Consider the following 21,232-nt stretch of genomic DNA (forward strand, 5'->3'; position numbering starts at 1 on the left):
CTCTGCACTACGCACTACGCCTCTGCACTCTGCACTACGCCTCTGCACTACGCACCACGCCTCTGCACTATGCACCACGCCTCTGCACTACGCACTACGCCTCTGCACTACTCACTACGCCTCTGCACTACGCACTACGCCTCTGCACTATGCACTACGCCTCTGCACTACGCACTACGCCTCTGCACTATGCACTACGCCTCTACACTACGCACTACGCCCTACGCCTCTGCACTACGCCTCTGCACTACGCACTACACCTCTGCACTACGCACTACGCCTCTGCACTACGCACTACGCCTCTGCACTACGCACTACGCCTCTGCACTACGCACTACGCCTCTGCACTACGCACTTCGCCTCTGCACTAAGCCTCTGCACTCTGCACTACGCACTACGCCTCTGCACTACGCCTCTGCACTACGCCTCTGCACTACGCCTCTGCACTACGCCTCTGCACTACGCACTACGCCTCTGCACTACGCACTCTGCACTACGCACTCTGCACTACGCCTCTGCCTCTGCACTACGCCTCTGCACTACGCACTACGCCTCTGCACTACGCCTCTGCACTACGCACCACGCCTCTGCACTACGCACTACGCCTCTGCACTACGCACTACGCCTCTGCACTACGCACTACGCCTCTGCACTATGCCTCTGCACTACGCACTACGCCTCTGCACTATGCACTACGCCTCTGCACTACGCACTACGCCTCTGCACTACGCACTACGCCTCTGCACTGCGCACTACGCCTCTGCACTACGCACTACGCACTACGCCTCTGCACTACGCACTACGCCTCTGCACTATGCACTACGCCTCTGCACTACGCACTACATCTCTGCACTACGCACTACGCCTCTGCACTATGCCTCTGCACTACGCACTACGCCTCTGCACTACGCACTACGCCTCTGCACTACGCCTCTGCACTACGCACTACGCCTCTGCACTACACACTACGCCTCTGCACTACGCACTATGCCTCTGCACTCTGCACTACGCCTCTGCACTCTGCACTACGCCTCTGCACTACGCACTACGCCTCTGCACTACGCCTCTGCACTACGCCTCTGCACTACGCACTACGCCTCTGCACTACGCCTCTGCACTACGCACTACGCCTCTGCCCTACGCACTACGCCTCTGCACTACGCCTCTGCACTACGCACCATGCCTCTGCACTACGCACTACGCCTCTGCACTACGCACTATGCCTCTGCACTACACACTACGCCTCTGCACTACGCACTACGCCTCTGCACAACGCACTACGCCTCTGCACTACGCACTACGCCTCTGCACTACGCACTACGCCTCTGCACTACGCACTACAACTCTGCCCTACACACTACGCACTACGCCTCTGCACTACGCACTACGCCTCTGCACTCTGCACTACGCCTCTGCACTACGCACTACGCCTCTGCACTACGCCTCTGCACTCTGCACTACGCCTCTGCACTCTGCACTACGCCTCTGCACTCTGCACTACGCCTCTGCACTCTGCACTACGCCTCTGCACTACGCACTACGCCTCTGCACTACGCCTCTGCACTACGCACTACGCCTCTGCACTACGCACTACGCCTCTACACTACGCCTCTGCACTCTGCACTACGCACTACACCTCTGCACTACGCACTACGCCTCTGCACTACGCACTACGCCTCTGCACTACGCACTACGCCTCTGCACTACGCACTACGCCTCTGCACTATGCACTATGCCTCTGCACTTCGCACTACGCCTCTGCACTACGCCTCTGCACTACGCACCAGATCTGATGCATGTGATTCTCTACATTGCTGCCCGGCTGTTCATGCGCGTGCCCAGAGCTGAAGGGAAAAAAAACACAGCAGTGCACACGCTCCCACCACCATCTGCCTTCAATTACCGGCACCTCGGACAGCTGGTAATTGAGGATTTATGTATTCTTCTGCGCGTTTCCGAACACTTTATGCAGTGCTCGCACCATCTGGATTGCATTACATGGCCACTCTGACAGCTCCTAATTAAGATTAATCACTCTGCCATGCTCGTTCTCGCACAGAATATGCCACATCGGGCACGCGTAAATTACTTATAGCCTATCACGTCAACGCTACTAAATACACAGCACAGCGAAGACGAATCACTAGGCAGATGCCATAAAAAACTAAGGAATGTGCCAGCCTGGACCCCTTTCTGCATTGAACACATAAGAGCTCGCAAGCTCCGCCTCCGTGGAGGCGCAGGCCCGAGCCCTAAAAACGATATGGGGTGATAGGAGGAAGCTACTAAATGCTTTATATGAATTGTCCACGGTGTTGTATATATATATATATATATATATATATATATATATATATATATATATATATATATATATATATCCACCACCAAAACTCTATACATAGAGAGAAGGACTCGCACTAGGGATAACCAGGGTTTATTCCAGGCCTGGAATAAACCCTGGTTATCCCTAGTGCGAGTCCTTCTCTCTATGTATAGAGTTTTGGTGGTGGATAAATTACCGAGTGTCCCGCTCGGTTGGACTCGCCATTTGTTAATGGGCCACGGACTTCGTGAAAAACGGGTCTTTTCTGGTGTTGTATATGTATATATATATATATATATATATATATATATATATATCTCCAAACAAATCGTAAATGCAATTTTCCAAAAAACGATGTCTGAGCCCCTTAATCCTTTCCAGCATGTTGTTTATTCACAGACAGGTCACACTCGACGCGTTTCGGAGGTAGACCTCCTATTGATTGGATATTTGAACTTTTTCATTCGTACCCTTTTCCAATGCTGCACTGCTGCCAGAAACACAGTACCATATAAGACTGGGACATGTGCTTTGTCATAATGTAACCACTTTCTAGTCTATCTCACTTTAGTTTCAATATGTTGTGTTATAATGAAATATGATGGGATCCATCTGGTGGAATGGTGATAGGTGGAGGCTACCGAAAGCGCCAATTGCTGCTATTCAGGGAAGGCTTTGGTCAATTATTTGTATGCTCCTGAATAAACACATTCAGGAAATTACATCTGGAGTAGAGTATCTTGTTTGCATTAGTGGCGATGAGGATGGGGTTTGCAAAATTTTGGGGAGTTACAGGACAACACCATACAGTGCCACAAGATTATCGCCATTTGTTATGTTGCATGGAAGAATGCCATGCTCGAAAGAGTGCCCCAGATGGATGATCAAGAAGAACCAGAAAGAACTATATCTGTATAATAGAAAGGAAAGTGTACATCAACATTATATAGTTTAGACACAAGGAAAGAAATGGATGTCAATTGAGTAGTTTCAAAATTAATGAATGGGTAAGAACCAAATTGGGCACACGTGGCAAACAGGAGTTCAAGTGGTCGAAACGTAAGAATTGTACTGGTTTAGGGGAATACAGTGATATCTGAATATCATGGTGTTTGGGATGTGTGCAATGTAACACTGTTTATTCCCCACAAGGATTCAAACATTGAGGTGAATGTTTGATCATTTTGGTGATTGGGTCATATCATTTTATGGGTATACAGACAAAATATCGAATCAAAAATATAGAATTGCACTAATATCGAAGTCAAAATATAGAATGGACAAAATATCGAATGGACAGAATATAGTCAACAAAAAAATCGAATTTAAGGTAAGTAATTTAACCCGTTTCCTGCGGCCGCGATTTTCCCTCAGTGCGGCACTTCCGCAAAACGGGCGGGGTCGCGGCGGCCATTGGCCGACGGCAGCACTGGGGAGGTAGTGCTGCCGTCGGCTAATGGCCGACAGCAGCAAGGAAGGGGTTAATATCGATTTTCATAAATATAGAAGGTAAAAATATCGAAGTATATAATATAGGTATTAAATATATCGAATTTTTAATAATATCGATTTTTTTTAGGTGTTTTGTATGTTAGTATATGTGTGAAAAGTGTATATTTATTTTATAATTTATTTTAAGTAATGAATTTTATGTTATTTCATTTTTGCGTAATTTAATTCTGTAGCGGTTTGTGGGTTTATATGGGAATAGGCTAGGAAGTAATTTAATTATAATTAATAAAATATTTAAATGTATTTATTGGTATTTATTTTGAATTGTTAATTAATTTTTAATTGGTAATTAATTACATTTTAATTGTCAATTAATTTTACTTAATTGATCAATTGATAATTATGTTAATTTTATTAATTTATTTTACGTAGCGGGTTGTGGGTTTATAGGGGAATAGGGTGGGAAGTAATTTAACTATAATTAATTAAATATTTTAATTTATTTATTGGTATTTATCTTGAATAATTTGTTAATTAAATGTTAATCAGCAATTTATTTTTATTCATTGATTAATTGATAATTATGTTAATTTTATAAATTTATTTCCCGTAGCGGGTTGTGGGTTTATAGGGGAATAGGGTGGGAAATAATTTAATTGTAATTAATTAAATATTTTAATTTATTTATTGGTATATATTTTGAATTAATTGTTAATTAATTTTCAATTGCTAATTAATTCATTGTTAATTGGTCATTAATTTGTATTAATAGGTAATGAATTTTAATAATTAATTTGTATTTTTAATTGATTAATTATTATATTATATTAAATTGGTAATTACTTTTAAATAATTCTTTATTGGTATTAATATTTAATTTATTTTTATTAGTATATGAAGTATTTATTTTCCCTACTGTTGCACTCACTGGAGTGGGAATAGTAATTTTTACCCCTAAGCTATCCAACGCTTTCCCTACTGTTGCACTCTCTGCAGTGGGAATAGTAATTTTTACCTCTATGCTATCTAACGCTTTCCCTACTGTTGCCCTCTCTGGAGTGGGAATAGTGATTTTTACCCCTACGCTATCCAACGCTTTCCCTACGGTTGCACTCTCTGGAGTGGGATTAGTAATTTTTACCCCTACGCTATCCAACGCTTTCCCTACTGTTGCACTCTCTGGAGTGGGAATAGTAATTTTTACCCCTACGTTATTCAACGCTTTCCCTACTGTTGCACTCACTGTAGTGGGAATAGTAATTTTTACCCCTCCGCTATCCAACGCTTTCCCTGCTGTTGCACTCACTGGAGTGGGAATAGTAATTTTTACCCCTCTGCTATCCAATGCTTTCCCTACTGTTGCACTCACTGGAGTGGGAATAGTAATTTTTACCCCTACGCTATCCAACGCTTTCACTACTGTTGCACTCTCTGGAGTGGGAATAGTAATTCTTACCCCTACGCTATCCAACGCTTTCCCTACTGTTGCACTCTCTGGAGTGGGATTAGTAAATTTTACCCCTACGCTATCCAACGCTTTCCCTACTGTTGCACTCACTGGAGAGGGAATAGTCATTTTTACCCCTATGCTATCCAACGCTTTCCCTACTGTTGCACTCACTGGAGTGGGAATAGTAATTGTTGCCCCTGCGCTATCCAACGCTTTCCCTACTGTTGCACTCCCTGGAGTGGGAATAGTAATGTTTACCCCTACGCTATCCAACGCTTTCACTACTGTTGCACTCTCTGGAGTGGGAATAGTAATTCTTACCCCTACGCTATCCAACGCTTTCCCTACTGTTGCACTCTCTGGAGTGGGATTAGTAAATTTTACCCCTACGCTATCCAACGCTTTCCCTACTGTTGCACTCACTGGAGTGGGAATAGTAATTTTTCCCTTACGCTATCCAGCGCTTTCCCTACTTTTGCACTCTCTGGAGTGGGAATAGTAATTTTTACCCCGACGCTATCCAACGCTTTCCCTACTGTTGCACTCCCTGGAGTGGGAATAGTAATGTTTACCCCTACGCTATCCAACGCTTTCCCTACTGTTGTACTCACTGGAGTGGTAATAATACATTTTACCCTCCCGCTATCCAACGCTTTCCCTACTGTTGTACTCACTGGAGTGGTAATAGTACATTGTACCCTCCCGCTATCCTACGGTAAAAATATTGTATATTTTTTTATTAAAATTATGTTAATATATGTATATGTTTTGAAAAATAAAATTGTATGTTTTTTTATAACTTAAATTAATTATTTAATAATTTTAAGGTTATTCAAGTATATTTTAGCTAATTATTTTTAATATTTCATTAATTTTAAATTATTTTAAAGAAATTTAAAAAACTTCGATATGTTGACTAACTATATATTTTTTAACTATATTTGTGATTCGATATTTTTGTACTTACCTGTTTGTAGATAGGAATTCGATATTTATGTATTTAATATTTTATCCTCGATATTTCTGTAATTCTATATTAGTGTAATCGATATTATGTCAGTGATCCCATTTTATGTATTAAAATGTTTGTTACTTTGTTTTTCTAATGTATATCAGTTATTGTATTTCATTTTGTTATTGTGGAAAAGGGCATGTGATGTGTTATAATAGAATGTTATGGAAGGGATGCATCCGATGGAAGGGTGGTGGGTGGAGGATTCCTAGAGCTGCTGTTGTTGCCTTCTGGTGAAGTTGATGGTTGGCTATTTGTATGCTCCTGAATAGAGGTTCTAGAAAAAGCCTGTGGAGTGTCTTGTTTGCATTACTGATTATGCATAGAAGTATTCCAGTTGGTCTATCTGCACATATTTATTTTACCAAATCATATCTTTTTGACAAATCATAAATGTTTGGACCAAATCATATAACAGTAGGTTGCTAGTAATGGTTTCTGGTTTGTTAAAATAGCCTAGTGCTGTCATCAGCATAGGACCTGGCTGAACAGGAAGCAGTAGTCTTTTTTCTTTTATCTAGTCTGTTTTTCATTTCTATGCAAAAATGTTTTGGCCCACTTTCCTTCCTAATATTCAAATTCCATCCAAATGACGATCTATTATTGGTACTTGCTATGAATCTCCTGCTACTTTAGCTTAGGTGCCTCATTGTTTGTGTGTTGTGGCTGGAAGCTGCCATTCTAATTGTGATTTCCCCATTCCAAGCACCATTCTCTTTTTCGACCCTGCGTTAAATGGCCACCTTAGCAACTGCTGATGATCAGTTTGTAGTATCAAGCTAGGTGAGTGCTTCCCTTGATTTGCACACGTTCTAACCACAGATAGACCTGTTAGGATGTACTTACCCTTGATATTTGTCCATATGTATTATCTACAGAGCGCAGAATTCAGATCTCAGCGGTCCTGAAATGAAGCGTGTGAGCTTCACCCAATCTAAGCTCCACAATACAGATTTTAAATGATCGGAGGTTTTTAGATTGTTGACTGACCAACCCAGCATGCAGTGTTTTGAATATTCTAGAAGTTTTTTACTATACCTGCCAACCATAGCGTATTTCGCCCAACCTCTAGGTAACCTTTTTTTGACACAAACATTCCGCCACAGTCATTTTTACCTAGAAAAAGAGTAACATTTATTAACTGTTGTTCTCTCCATCATTCCAGTTTTTTCAGGTTAGTCCTTTGTGTGAACATCCATTGCATATTAAAGTATAATGAACCCCGCTTTTCCGTGTAATTGCCAACTGTTTTTCAGATTCATTCACATACATGATTGGGTAACTCTGCCCCCCCAAATGGTTTAATCCAGTAAGTCATTAACCAGGCCATGAGAAATCTACTTGCCCACTCTCCACGGCGACTCAGATTTTATCAGGCCAAGCTATTTTTAAGGCCTACTGACCCCTTGTGCGGAACAGGTGGTCTGCTCACTCAGAAAGTGAATGAGCAATAAATATGCCTTTAAATCCTGTTTTTATTTTGTCACATTTACTCTGCATTCAAAGACAGAGGTCAGATATCAGCTTATGTCTTCTTACAATTTGCTGCTTTTATCCTGGAGGTGGGTGTTTACTTTTCTTTCTCTGACTGGAAAGTTAGACGATTTTGTAAAGTGATCTGTCTGACAATTGTGCTGTACATAGAGCGGGAAATGAAAAGCTGTAGGATGTCAGGTGTTTTTTTTCTAACACACCATTTAAATAGCTTGTAAACAAGCTGTACAGATATTTCAGAATATATTTCAGTAGATAGGAAAGCACATTTTTGTAATACTCTGTTATACATTTTAGTAGGATGAAAACAAATCAGCACACTTTACTTGGTGATGTGGAAATGTTAAATATGTTTGCTGAAATTTACCCAGATTATTGTTTACACATGATATAGTTTTATCAGTTAAACTGCATCTTAGTTGGACTGTTTGTGGCCATTTCTGTAAAGAGCAGTGCACTTCTACATCATGCTTTAGTAATATATTAATTAAAAGTGAGTTTTTAAACATGAAATGAGAAACATTCCTGCCTCCACCCTGATGACAATGCTATCAGTGAACTAAGATGTAAGTCAGGGGTGATGTGTACCCTATATGTGGGGCAGACATGGAGATAAAGTTTAGTCCATTAAACCCAACAAAAGAGTTTTTTGTGCAGCAGAAATGCTGGATTTTAAGGACTCTGTAAATTAGTTTAGGATTACACAATTTGAGACCAGTCTACCGGACAAGTACATTACAGTTAGGTCGTGCAGAATATTTAAATCACCAAACCTGTAGGTCTCGTACCATTGTTATGATTTTTCCAGGCCTGCGTTAACTATAATTTTTTTATTGTATACATTGGTATTCTGGACTGTAGTTGACCCATCCTCTGCCCTTATTTTTCACGAACACGTGTTTTGATTATGGCCCATGGCTCCGTTCATTAGCGTGGTCATAACACTGCAGACAGCTATGTGATTTATGACATTGACATACTCTGTCATTATTTCAGACTTCTAGGTTTTACCCTAATTGCATAAATGATGTGTCTTACCACTAGTATCTATCTATCTATCTATCTATCTATCTATCTATCTATCTATCTATCTATCTATCTATCTATCTATCTATCTGTCTATCTATCTAAATACCATGTGAACCGCCCTTCACTATATACCACTGTTACACTGTTACTCTGCCCTGAAACCTGCAACCTATCACGTTTTGTAGGTTTGTGGCACTTTATAACAAACACAAAGATTAAGCACTCCCTTCCATGCTCTTTCTTTGTAAGTACCCTCAGGTACAAAGGTGTCTTTCAAAACCTGCTAGAGCTTCGGGAGGCAACAGGCTATCAATTAGCAAGTCACGTGGTGTGTGCCCTCTGTTGACTCCCTCAGTTCTTGCAGATATCTTGATATTCTCTTCACTGAATCTCTCATCTGCCTCTTGACAAACGATGTACCTCTTTTTACAGACCACTTACTGAGTTGTGCACCTAGGAAATGTTCATATCTTTTGATATGTGAACAAATGTCTTTCTTTGTGAACCCAGACATATATTTTGGCACTGAGAGAAATAATGTGTATTACACCCTTGCCCAACCCCACCAAGATGTCTAGCTCTGGCTCAATAGATGAATACTGTCTGCTATATTGTTGTGTGTCAGTGTCTGCCTGTGAGCCCTGCTAATCTCTAGCTCCTGCTCATTACCAGCTGTTGCCACTGTTGCTTCAAATCAGTTGCTGTGCTATTTGTGGTATGCTTGTTGTTCATGCATCAAGTCTAAGTCCTCTTGTCAATCTATTATTAGTTGTTGTGTTGTCATGGACGCACCCATTTGCTACTCACTATTTCCAATAACAAACTGCTAACATCATAGATCGGTGTTTGCCATTAGCAGCACTATTTTTATGATCTCCAAATGTCAGCATGGGCTGTTCCATATAGTTTTGTGATTCTGGATTCTCTAGCATACAATAATGTCGTATTCAACTATTCTACGATGGTTTAATCCAATCATACTATTCTGGAGTAAATATAAGCATTGTTTGTACATTGGCCCAGAAATGTAGTTAATACTGTTGAAAAATCTGGACACGAAAAAGATTCCAAAGATTATGAGGCAGGGGAGACTTCACATGGACTACCTGGCACAGAATAACTAGTCAACGCCGCACATTCAAGAAGTTAAATGTCCAGAATCAATGGGTCAAAAGGTATGTTTCTTTGTTAGTTTCTTAACATTTTGGGGGTCATTAGGATGGCGGGTGGACTTTGCCCGCCCGCCATCCTCGTGGTAATAGGGACCGCCCGCCATAAGGGCGGGGGTCCAGTGGTGCGTATTAGGATGTGCCCGCCACAGTGGCGGGCACATCCTGTATTGTTAGCATTGTGGCGGGCGGTGCTCTCTGCACCGCCCGCCACAATGCTGAAAATGCATTTCAGCATTTGCTTTTACAAAGCGGCAGGCACAGCGCGGTGCCTGCCGCTTTGTAAATGCAAATGAAGGGGGGTACCACAGGTACCCCCGTGTGCACCCCTCACCTCTCCTTCACTCTGGGGGCCCACATGGGACCCCCAGAGTGAAGACCGCATGCCTTTCCATGGCGGCATCGCCGCCGCGGAAAGGCACCTAAATACAACCATCATAATATGGCTGGCGGTGTCTGACAGACACCGCCACCATATTATTCCTTTTCCGCCCCGGCCGCAAGGCGACCGGGGCGGAAAAGCGGTGGACGGTCTTTCCGTCCGCCGAGGTCCCCCCCGCCATACTAATATGGCGGGGGAAAACTAGTGTGGATGTCGGGCGGATTGCCTCCAACAGGCCGGCGGTGGCTACCGCCAGCCTGGCGGAGGCAATCCGCCCAACATCTTAATGGGCCCCTTAGTCTTTGTTGTCCAATATGGTAGTTGGTATTATCTCCCTGTTCTCTTAACCATCAGTACCTTTGTAAAACTGTTTACTTGAACTGCAGGAAAACTACACCCAGCAAACACGTTTCATCCCTTGAATGGGACTTTATCAAGGCTTGAATGTGTGTGTGTTCCAAATTGCACGAAAAAATGATTGAAAATTGCACGAAAAAGATGATTGAGAGCACTGATCCAGATGCATGTGGCATACAAGGTCCGTGATAAGAATCCTTGAGTGTAAAAAGTCAGAGGTGAAGCAGGGAAGAGAGGGTGAGGCTTAACGGCTAGCGCAGCCGACTTTAAAGCTGGGGAACCAGGTTGGAGTCTGGCAGGAGGCTTACAAATCCTGTGATTCTGGTCAAATCACTTAGGGCTAGATGTAGGTAAATCTATTTTACCACTTTTTAAATACCGAATTTTACCGATTCGGTATTTAAGAAGTGGTAAAATAGAGGCAGGAGATGTAGGTAATTCCAGATGTGGAATTACCGAATCGGTAATATTCGGTATTTACCGATTCGGTAAATACCGAATCGGCATTTCCTATTGATTCCTATGGGCTTCACAGCCCATAGGAATCTATGGGAAATACCGATTCGGTAATTACCGAATCGGTAAATACCGAATTCTGCAAGGGTGCAGGGGGTGTCACTTTGACACCCTCTGGCACCCCAGAAATTGACATGTGCGCCATGTGGCACACAGACATGCCCTAAGGGCATGTCTGTCTGTCACATGGCATAGGTGTGCATGCACACATGTGTATGCACACCTGAATTCGGTATTTTAACACCCAATTGGATTGGGTGGTAAAATACCGAATTTGTAGGGCCTTTGGGACTCTGAAGAGTCCCACCTACATCTTAGATTTACCGAATCGGTAAAAATACCGATTCGGTATTTTACAGAATCGGTAAATTTACCGAATCAGTAAATTTACCCATTCTGTAAAAATGTGCCCCTACATACCGAAAACCCATTTACCGGTCGGTAACGGCCGAAATCGGCCGTTACCGGTCGGTAAATGGCTCCTACATCTGGCCCTTAATCTACTAGTGCCTAAAAATGAATGTGTTTGCCTGCAATGCAACTAGTGCTCATGTAAAGCCCTCTGACACCTTCGGGTCGAGTTGGCGCTATATGAAAACTGCAACGAAAAAAAAAGTTGGGATGCTTTAATAGTGCCTACGAGCTTGTGCAGTGATAGCCAGTGGAAAGTAGTAGAAAACTTTTTGCCATGTGCGGCGACAGTAATGGCCTCACACTGCCACCGCACAAAGCGGTACAATCTAAAAAGAGTCTGCTAGGGATCAGCCTTGGAGGAACAACATGGTTCATTGGGAATAATGACATTTATTATCAAGCTCTTGGGGCTCACCTCGATAGTGCTAATGAATGTATGGTGTTACAACATTGTCTTTACACCGCGATACGTTTACAACGCAGTCATTACAGAGCAAGTCGTTACAACGACTTGCACTAGAGGTACTGGACTTAGGAATAGTATGATTTACTATTCCAACTCCAGCCTACGTAACAGTAGGGAAGGTGTTGGAATTGTAAATCATACTATTCCTTAGTGTATAGCACCATCCAGTGCAAGTCGTTGTAACGACCTGTGTTGTAATGGCCACGTTGTAAACGTATTTAGGTGTAGAGACCACGTTGTAATCGATGTCCCCCAGTGCTAATAGGTATGTGACCTGCAGACCTCGTTTGGGCTTGGCACTGAGTTCCTACTTTTCTGGGGAAAAAATATAAGGCATAACACAGATTCAGTAAGGGCAGGAACTGACACTTAAAAAAATAATTTGAGTAAAGTATGCTATATTCATTTTTTACAAGAAAATCCTGCCTCTGATTGCTTTAAGATTAATTTAGGAATAGTTGAGGGAGCTCTAAAATATTTTTGTAGGGATTTATTCGTGTATTTTCTGTTGGAAGCTTAACTTATATTTGAAAGAGGAAAAACAGTGGTTTTGCTGATTTTCCATTTTTTGGATCGTGCATGACTTAAACATACAAGTCACAGCTTCAGGGCTTTAAGTGGGCCTGGTCCCTCCGGATCTCAGACCCGGCAGTAATTTAAATGGACATTTGAACGGGTCCCTAGCAGGCCCAAAAGTCATGTTCTTACTGGTAAAGACACTGATGATTTCTGAACAAAGTATAAAAAAATGTTAATGTAATCCGTGTCAGTGATTTAGTTCCTGTTTATATTTCCTGTTTTACTTAATCTTGCATTTCAAAAGAGTGTTAGCTATTCTCAAATTTCTAGGAAGTGTTCCTGTATTTTTTTCGTGTAACATATTTCCGTGTATAGTGAATACTTTGAACTGAGCCACCTCCAGCTGTTTATAACATGCCAGGATTGAGAGCTCCGGAGCAGACCCTGAAGGCAGTGCAAGCTTTTCATAGTGCCTGCCAGTGAGTCAACATGGTGTTCAGAGTACATGGCCATCCAATTCTTGGCCTCTCTTCACAGTACACAGAGACAACCATTGGCAAAGTCAATAGTCCTGGCTGGTTTTAGGTGTGTCAGTTGTTTTGTTATATATCTGTATGCAATAACAGAAACCTCAAAGAGACACAAAAATACAATTTGGGTTGCACACTTTGGGAAGCGCAGAAATGTAGTTTATGTGTTTAAGCAATGCCTGCCTTTACATAAGCCACACCCCTTTTAGAGACCCCACAACTTTTTTTCATCCAATTTAAAGCCCTGCATATCAGTAGAATAGTGGCCATGTAATAATAATCGGGTATTTGTAAAGCGCGAACAATTACCCCTAATGCTGTAAAGGCACTGGGGGCCGTCAGGAAGATTAAGGGCCCGATGTAGGTAATCCCAGATTACCGATTCTTAAATACCGAATCATACCGATTTGGTATTTAAGAACGGGCAAATGGGATGTAGGTAATTTTTCTTTAAAAATTACCGAATCGGTAAGTTTCGGTAATTACCGAATCGGTATTTACCGAATCAGTAATTGCCATCATTCCTATGGGCCTGGAGCCCCATAGGAATGAATGTCAATTACCGAATTGTTATTTACCGATTCGGGGGAAACATTGAAGGGTGGCAGGGTGTCACTTTGACACCCTGTTGCACCCCTCAATTGTGTATGGGTGCACATGTAGCAGATATACAGGCCCCAAGGGCATGTATGTCTGCAACATGGCACTGTTGGAAAAGCAAAAAAAATGCTTTTTCAAAGGTTTTCATTATTTACCACCAACTTGTAGTTGGTGGTAAAGAACGAATCCTAAAATGGGGAAATCACTCATTTGAGTGCTCCCTACATATCAGGATTCAGTAATTTACAGAATCGATATTTAAGAATTCGGTAATTTACTGATTCCTTAAATGACCGATTCGGTAAAATACCGAATCCTTAAAAAGTGCCACCTACATCTCAAAAACCCAATACCGGTCGGTAAGGGTCGTAATTACCGAATTTCGGCCGTTACCGACCGGTATTTGGCTACCTACATCGGGTCCTAAGCGAGCCATTGCCCAGAGTCACATGGTGCGGGGCTAACCTGCCACCGGTGATCGAACTGTGAGCCCCCGTGTTCCGGAGTCAGCCGCCCTGGCTGCTGCGCCATTTTATGTTATGTTAGTCTCCATTTATAACGCGCACGGCTACTCGGAAGTGTCCCGGCTGACATGGCAACCCCATACCAGGCGTTGCACCTGCTCGTTTCTCTAGGCATAACCTTCAATGCCCTCGATGCTCCCTCTCTCCACAGGGGAGGGCAGCAGTTGTATAATTGAGGTGCCATGCCACGTGGGCGACCAGACAACAGCGAGAAGGAAGAGCCGATGACTCATCCCCACTGCCATTGTGCAACAAGCCGTCTTCAATCATAATCTGGCAACAGCACCGCTTCCTGAGGGACGGGAAACAAAGGCCGAGAGGCTCTCAGACAAGGCAGAAATGCCAAGTCGTGCACACCACGGTGGGTTCCAGGGTGGCATGACGCAAACACTCATGTGTAATGAGGGATATTTCAGGAGGAAGAAAGACACCCACACACATCCCTGCGATATATCGGGAACTACACACAGCCACACACTGTCATCTGCAACCACTTGATATTTCGGAAATGGACTACACCGTATGTGCTGTAAAGATGGGATAATTCAGGAAATCAGGGCCAAACGTATGAAGAATCTTTGCCTTTGCAGAAGGTCTGACTCACAAAATTGGGCCTGTTGCGACCGTAAAAGTACTTTTATGTATATATGAAACAAATTGCAATTCGGTGACACAGACCACTGCCTACTTTTAAAAAAAATGATGCTTAAAACTTTTGTTTTTTTTCAAACGCATCCCATTTTTCTTTAAATAAAACAGGTTGCAAATTGAAGTCATCACAGAAGTGGTGGTCTGCTGACCTCAGCATGCTACCATCGCTGTGATGGCTGCGAATCATAGTGGGCCGAAATTTGCGACCTATCTCATTAATATTCATGAGGTAGGTCGAATTTGCGACCCACTACAAATCAGGATTTTGCAAACCAACCTATTAGTACATAGGTCAGTTTGCAAAAACAGAACCTGTTCAGTAAAAGCCGGTTTGCAATTTGCAATTACATTTACTGAATCCATTCTTTGTACATCTGGCCTTGAGATATACACCCATACGGCCTCAGTTGAAACCATGTGATTTTTTAAAGAACAGTCACTCATCCTTACACTACCAACACAGGGATTTTTCAGAAATAGGCACACATCCACTCATCATTAGCTGTAATTTGGCAATATTCTAGGAACAGTGACACATCTACACAATAACATTTGTTACCTTGAGATATTTAAGGATCAGGGACACCCATCCACACAATCAGCTGAAACTCTGTCATAATTTAGGAGCAGTCGCCCATCTGTCATGATTATTTCAGAAACAGGCACACACATCCACTTTCATCATTTATGCTGCAATGTTTTAGGAAAAGAGACACACACCAAACATGTGATGCTTTATGAACAGATACAACATTCACACACTGTCAGCTGTAATTGGGTTATTTCAGGATTCAATACACATCCACGCATTGAAACAAACAAATAAGGGGCCCAATTCACCAAAAAAAGTGAATCTAAGTAGGAGTGTCGATTTACTACTTCCGGTAATTGGCAAAAATTGGCAGGAATCTGTGCAGAAAACTGCGCCAGGCATTGACATTCTCATCAAGACCCAATTCCCACAGTGCAGAGTTCTCCAAAGAGACCTCTGCACAGAGAGAATATCGTCCCCTGTCCCCTGTACTTTTTTTTTATCACCCAGGGAAAAATAGTTTCCACATTCAGAAAGTCCTTCCACTACACCCCGCCAAATGTTGAGGTCCTTAATTCCCCTTTCAACCTGGAAAGCGATTAATGCCGGTACTGTGCTTAAGTAAAAATGCTTCCATTTCCAGGCTATAAAGGGAAATGAGAGACTGTGAATGACCATAAATGTGCTTAAAACTACCAAGGCTAATTAAGCATTGTAACACCCATATTCCCACCCCTTGAGCGGGAGTTATAGATATGGAAAACTCCACAAAAGTGGCAGAGATATGTGCACAAGTAAACGGACGTACACCTGCCAGCAAACCATTTGGAAGGCTAAAAAAGATAACTTGACCATAAATGTATGTTTGCGACTAAATTTACCTTTGTAAATAGTGGCCTTCAAATTTCTAATAGTTACATTGAGATATTATTACTTAAGTGTTATTTATCGGTTGTAGCAATTAAATTGAGGGACATGAAAACGTGGGATTACCAGATCTAGCTAGAAAAATATTACGGGTGTCAGGGGGTCATCAGGGTTCCGTAACCCATTCAGCCGTTTGCGGGCTGGAATGGGTTACGGATGTTTGAACCGGGCATGGGCAAACCTTTGGCCACACCCAGGTCTACTTGTGGCTCAACGCGCACTGACGTGGATCCCCCCCATTGGCGGTTCCTATGTTGCACGAGACACAGGTGATTCGGCAGCCGTTTCAGGACAGTGAGCAGAACCACGCTTGCTTGACAATTGATTTGGCTCCCGTACTTGCAGCATCTCAATCAAATTTTGCCCGTCATTCTCCAGTTCCTGGTTGCTTCATTTCCCGCTTTGCAACCAGGGCCCCTTCTATGGCCCTGTGCCTCTCGAGGCCGGGTCACCCCCTTCACTCGCCTGCTGCCCTGCTAGCCAGCCTCCTTGCCCTGCCTGCCTGCCTGCCGCCTGCCTGCCGCCACCGCTGCCCCCCCCAGCACCCCCGAGCGGCCCAGCCACAGCGGAGCCGGCCGCTCGCCACTTTTCCCGCCGCTGGCCCCTGAGGCCCCGCCCACCACCGGCCCATTGGCCCGGACGCTCGCCCAGCCCAGCAGACCCGCCCTCCCGTCCCCCTTCTTAAGGGGAGCGCCTGGGTGACCGCGGGAGTGACCACTGTGCCTCTCGAGGCCGGGTCACCCCCTTCATTCGCCTGCTGCCCTGCTAGCCAGCCTCCTTGCCCTGCCTGTCTGCCTGCCGCCACCGCCGCCCCCCCAGCACCCCCGAGCGGCCCAGCCACAGCGGAGCCGGCCGCTCGCCACTTTTCCCGCCGCTGGCCCCTGAGGCCCCGCCCACCACCGGCCCATTGGCCCGGACGCTCGCCCAGCCCAGCAGACCCGCCCTCCCGTCCCCCTTCTTATGACGCCCCCTGAGCGACCGCGCAGCGGACGCGCGCAGCGGGAGCACCGATTGAGCGCCGAAGGTGCGCCAAAGGTAAGCCCGTCTGCGCCCGTCCGCGCCTGGACCGCGCCCAGCGCCAGGACCCCTGGCCCTCGCAGACCCCACCCGCCGGACGTACGACGCTGCCACCCTCAACGCACTCAACGCCGGCCGAACCCCGGGATGCTACCGAGCCACCCCGAGACGCACCCACGGACCCTTCATCTGCCAGTCCTGCAAGTTCTCCTGCATCCGGACCTGCACTGCACCAGCGTCCACCAAGCAGAGCCCCAGCAGCAACCACCTGGAGTGCATCCTGCTCAACACCCGCTCCGTCCACAGACACGCCGTCGAGCTCTGGAACCTGCTCGACACCACAGCCCCAGACGTCGCCTTCCTCGCGGAAACCTGGATGAACGCCTCCTCAGCGCCCAACATCGCCATCCCGGACGGCTACAAAATCATCCGGAGGGACCGCGTCAACCAGACAGGAGGAGGCATCGCCATCATCCACAGGAACACCATCCGCATCACGACCAACACCGATGACACCATCGCACCCGCCGAACACCTGCACTTCCAGATCCACACCAACCCCAAGACCACCCTCAGAGGCACCCTCATCTACAGACCCCCGGGACCACGCACACAATTCAGCGAGGACATCGCCGACTTCATCAGCCCGCTCGCCCTCCCCTCAGCCGACTACATCCTCCTCGGGGACCTCAACTTCCACCTGGAGAACAACAACGACCGCAACACCACCACCCTGCTGGACAACCTCGCAAACCTGGGACTCAAGCAGCTGGTGACCACCCCCACCCACTACGCCGGACACACACTCGACCCGATCTTCTCTTCCAGCAAGGACATCGCCTTCAGCCACGCCACGGGACTCCCATGGACGGACCACAGCTGCGTCCACTTCAGCTTCAGAAGGACCACGCTCCACCATCACCAGCAACAGGCTCCCCGCAGAAGCTGGAACAAGATCACTGCTGACCAGCTCACCACGTCCTTGAGCAAGAACCCTCCCACCAGCACAACGAACCCCAGTCAAGCAGCCACCAACCTCACGAAATGGATCAGCGACTGCGCAGACGAACTCGCCCCGCTGAAGACCCCGCCGAGCCGACCCGGCAGCAAGAAAGCCCCATGGTTTAACGACGAACTGAAGAGCTCCAAGAAGAACTGCAGAGCACTCGAGAAAACCTGGCGCACAGACCCAACACCGGACAACATGACTGCCCTCAAGCTCGCCACCCGAAAACACCACCAGCTGATCCGCGCCACCAAGAAAACTGCATTCAAGGAACGACTGGACAACAACGCACACAACAGCAAGGAACTCTTCAACATCGTGAAAGAGCTCTCCAACCCCAACGCCGGAAACAACGACATCACCCCTTCGCAAGACCTCTGCAACTCCCTCGCCTCCTACTTCCACAACAAGATCGCGGACATACACAACAGCTTCAGCACTCAACCGACGCACGCCACGACCGAACCACCGCCCCCCACCACCACCCTCCGCGCCTGGACCCCGATCAGCACCGAAGACACCATCCGCACGATGAACTCCATCCACTCCGGATCTCCGACAGACCCCTGCCCTCACCACGTCTTCAACAAGGCCGACACTGTCATCGCACCCCACCTGCGGGACATCATCAACACCTCCTTCGACATCGCCACCTTCCCGGAGAGCTGGAAGCACGCCGAACTCAGCGCTCTACTCAAGAAACCATCAGCAGACCCTACCGACCTCAAGAATTACCGCCCCATCTCGCTGCTCCCGTTTCCGGCCAAAGTCATCGAGAAGACCGTCAACAAGCAACTGGCCGCCTTCCTCGAGACGAACGGCTCCCTCGACCTCTCGCAGTCTGGCTTCCGGGCCAACCACAGCACCGAGACCGCCCTGATCGCAGCCACAGACGACATCCGAGCCCTGCTCGACAACGGAGAAACAGCGGCCCTCATCCTCCTGGACCTCTCCGCGGCCTTCGACACTGTCTGCCACCGCACCCTAGTACAGCGCCTCAGCAACGTCGGAATCCAGGAGAAGGCACTGGAGTGGATCACCTCCTTCCTCACCGGAAGGACACAGAGAGTCCGCCTCCCCCCGTTCAGATCGAAGGCCACCGAAGTCATCTGCGGCGTCCCTCAAGGCTCCTCGCTCAGCCCAACTCTCTTCAACGTCTACATGAGCCCCCTCGCAGCCATCGCACGCCAGCACAACCTGAACATCATCTCCTACGCCGACGACACCCAGCTGATCCTCTCCCTCACCAACGACCCCGCCACCGCCTGAGCCAACCTGCACGAAGGGATGACAGAAGTAGCCAAATGGATGTCGAACAGCCGCCTGAAACTGAACTCAGACAAGACGGAAGTCCTCATCCTGGGATCCTCACCCTCCGCCTGGGACGACTCCTGGTGGCCCCCCGCCCTGGGCAGCGCACCCAAACCAACTGACCATGCACGCAACCTGGGCTTCATCCTGGACTCCTCCCTCTCCATGACCAGACAAGTCAACGCCGTCTCCTCGTCGTGCTTCCACATCCTGCGAATGCTACGCAAGATCTTCCGATGGATCCCCACCGAGACCAGGAAGACGGTCACCCAGGCCCTCGTCACCAGCCGTCTGGACTACGGCAACTCCCTCTACGCCGGAACCACCGCCAAACTCCAGAAGAGACTCCAGCGGATCCAGAACACCTCAGCACGACTCATCCTGGACATCCCCCGCCGCAGCCACATCTCCGGACACCTGAGAGACCTGCACTGGCTCCCGATCAACAAGAGAATCACCTTCCGGCTCCTCACCCACGCACACAAAGCCTTACACAACCAAGGACCAGGATACCTCAACAGCCGCCTCAACTTCTACGCTCCCACGCGCCAGCTTCGATCGACCAGCCACGCCCTCACCGCCGTCACCCGCATCCGAAGAGCCACCACAGGAGGAAGGTCCTTCTCCTACCTGGCCGCCAAGACTTGGAACTCCCTTCCGACCCACCTCCGCCTGACCCAGGACCACCTCGCCTTCAGGAAGCAGCTCAAGACCTGGCTATTCGAGCAGTAGCGGACCCCCCTCCCCCCCAGCGCCTTGAGACCCTCCGGGTGAGTAGTGCGCTATACAAATGCTCTGATTGATTGATTGATTATGGCGCTCAGCCTGATTCTATGTCAGGAACGGAGGCTTCTGAATATGCTTCTCTTTCAGTGACTGCCGCTCCATTAGGGCGTCGGTGTGCCACCCCTCTGCTTTCTCGCAGTGCGAGAAGCGGAACATAAAATGGTATTTGAAATACCATTTTATGTTCTGCTTCTCGCGCTGCGAGAAAGCAGACATCAGGTGTATGCCGGTCGGGGGTGGGTGTGAAGGATTGCCTAGTTGGGGGCAGGTGTGTGGGCGGGTCAGCGAGGAGTGGCTTGCACCACTCTAAGGGCCAGATGTAGATAATTACGATTTACCTACTCTTAAATACCGAATCATACCGAATCGGTATTTAAGAGTAGGTAAATTGGAAGGAGGCAAAGGTATGTCATTTTAATTTTACAATTACCGATTCTGTAAGAGTCGGTATTTACCGATTCTGCAAATACCAAATCGGTATTTCCCATTGATTCCTATGGGCCTTGAAGCCCATAGGAATCAATGGGAAATACCGATTCGGTATTTATCCTGGCAGGGGGAACGGGGTGTCACTTAGACACCCTGTAGCACCCCAAATGCAGGCTTGTGTGCCATGTGGCGCACATACATGCCCTAAGGGCATGTCTGTGTGTCACATGGCATAGGTGTACATGCACAGATGTGCATGTACACTGGAATTCGGTATTTTACCACCCAATAGGATTGGGTGGTAAAATAAGAAATCCTAAGGGCCTGTGGCAC

The sequence above is a fragment of the Lissotriton helveticus genome, chromosome 9, assembly GCF_964261635.1.
Source record: "Lissotriton helveticus chromosome 9, aLisHel1.1, whole genome shotgun sequence".
NCBI lineage: Eukaryota > Metazoa > Chordata > Amphibia > Caudata > Salamandridae > Lissotriton > Lissotriton helveticus.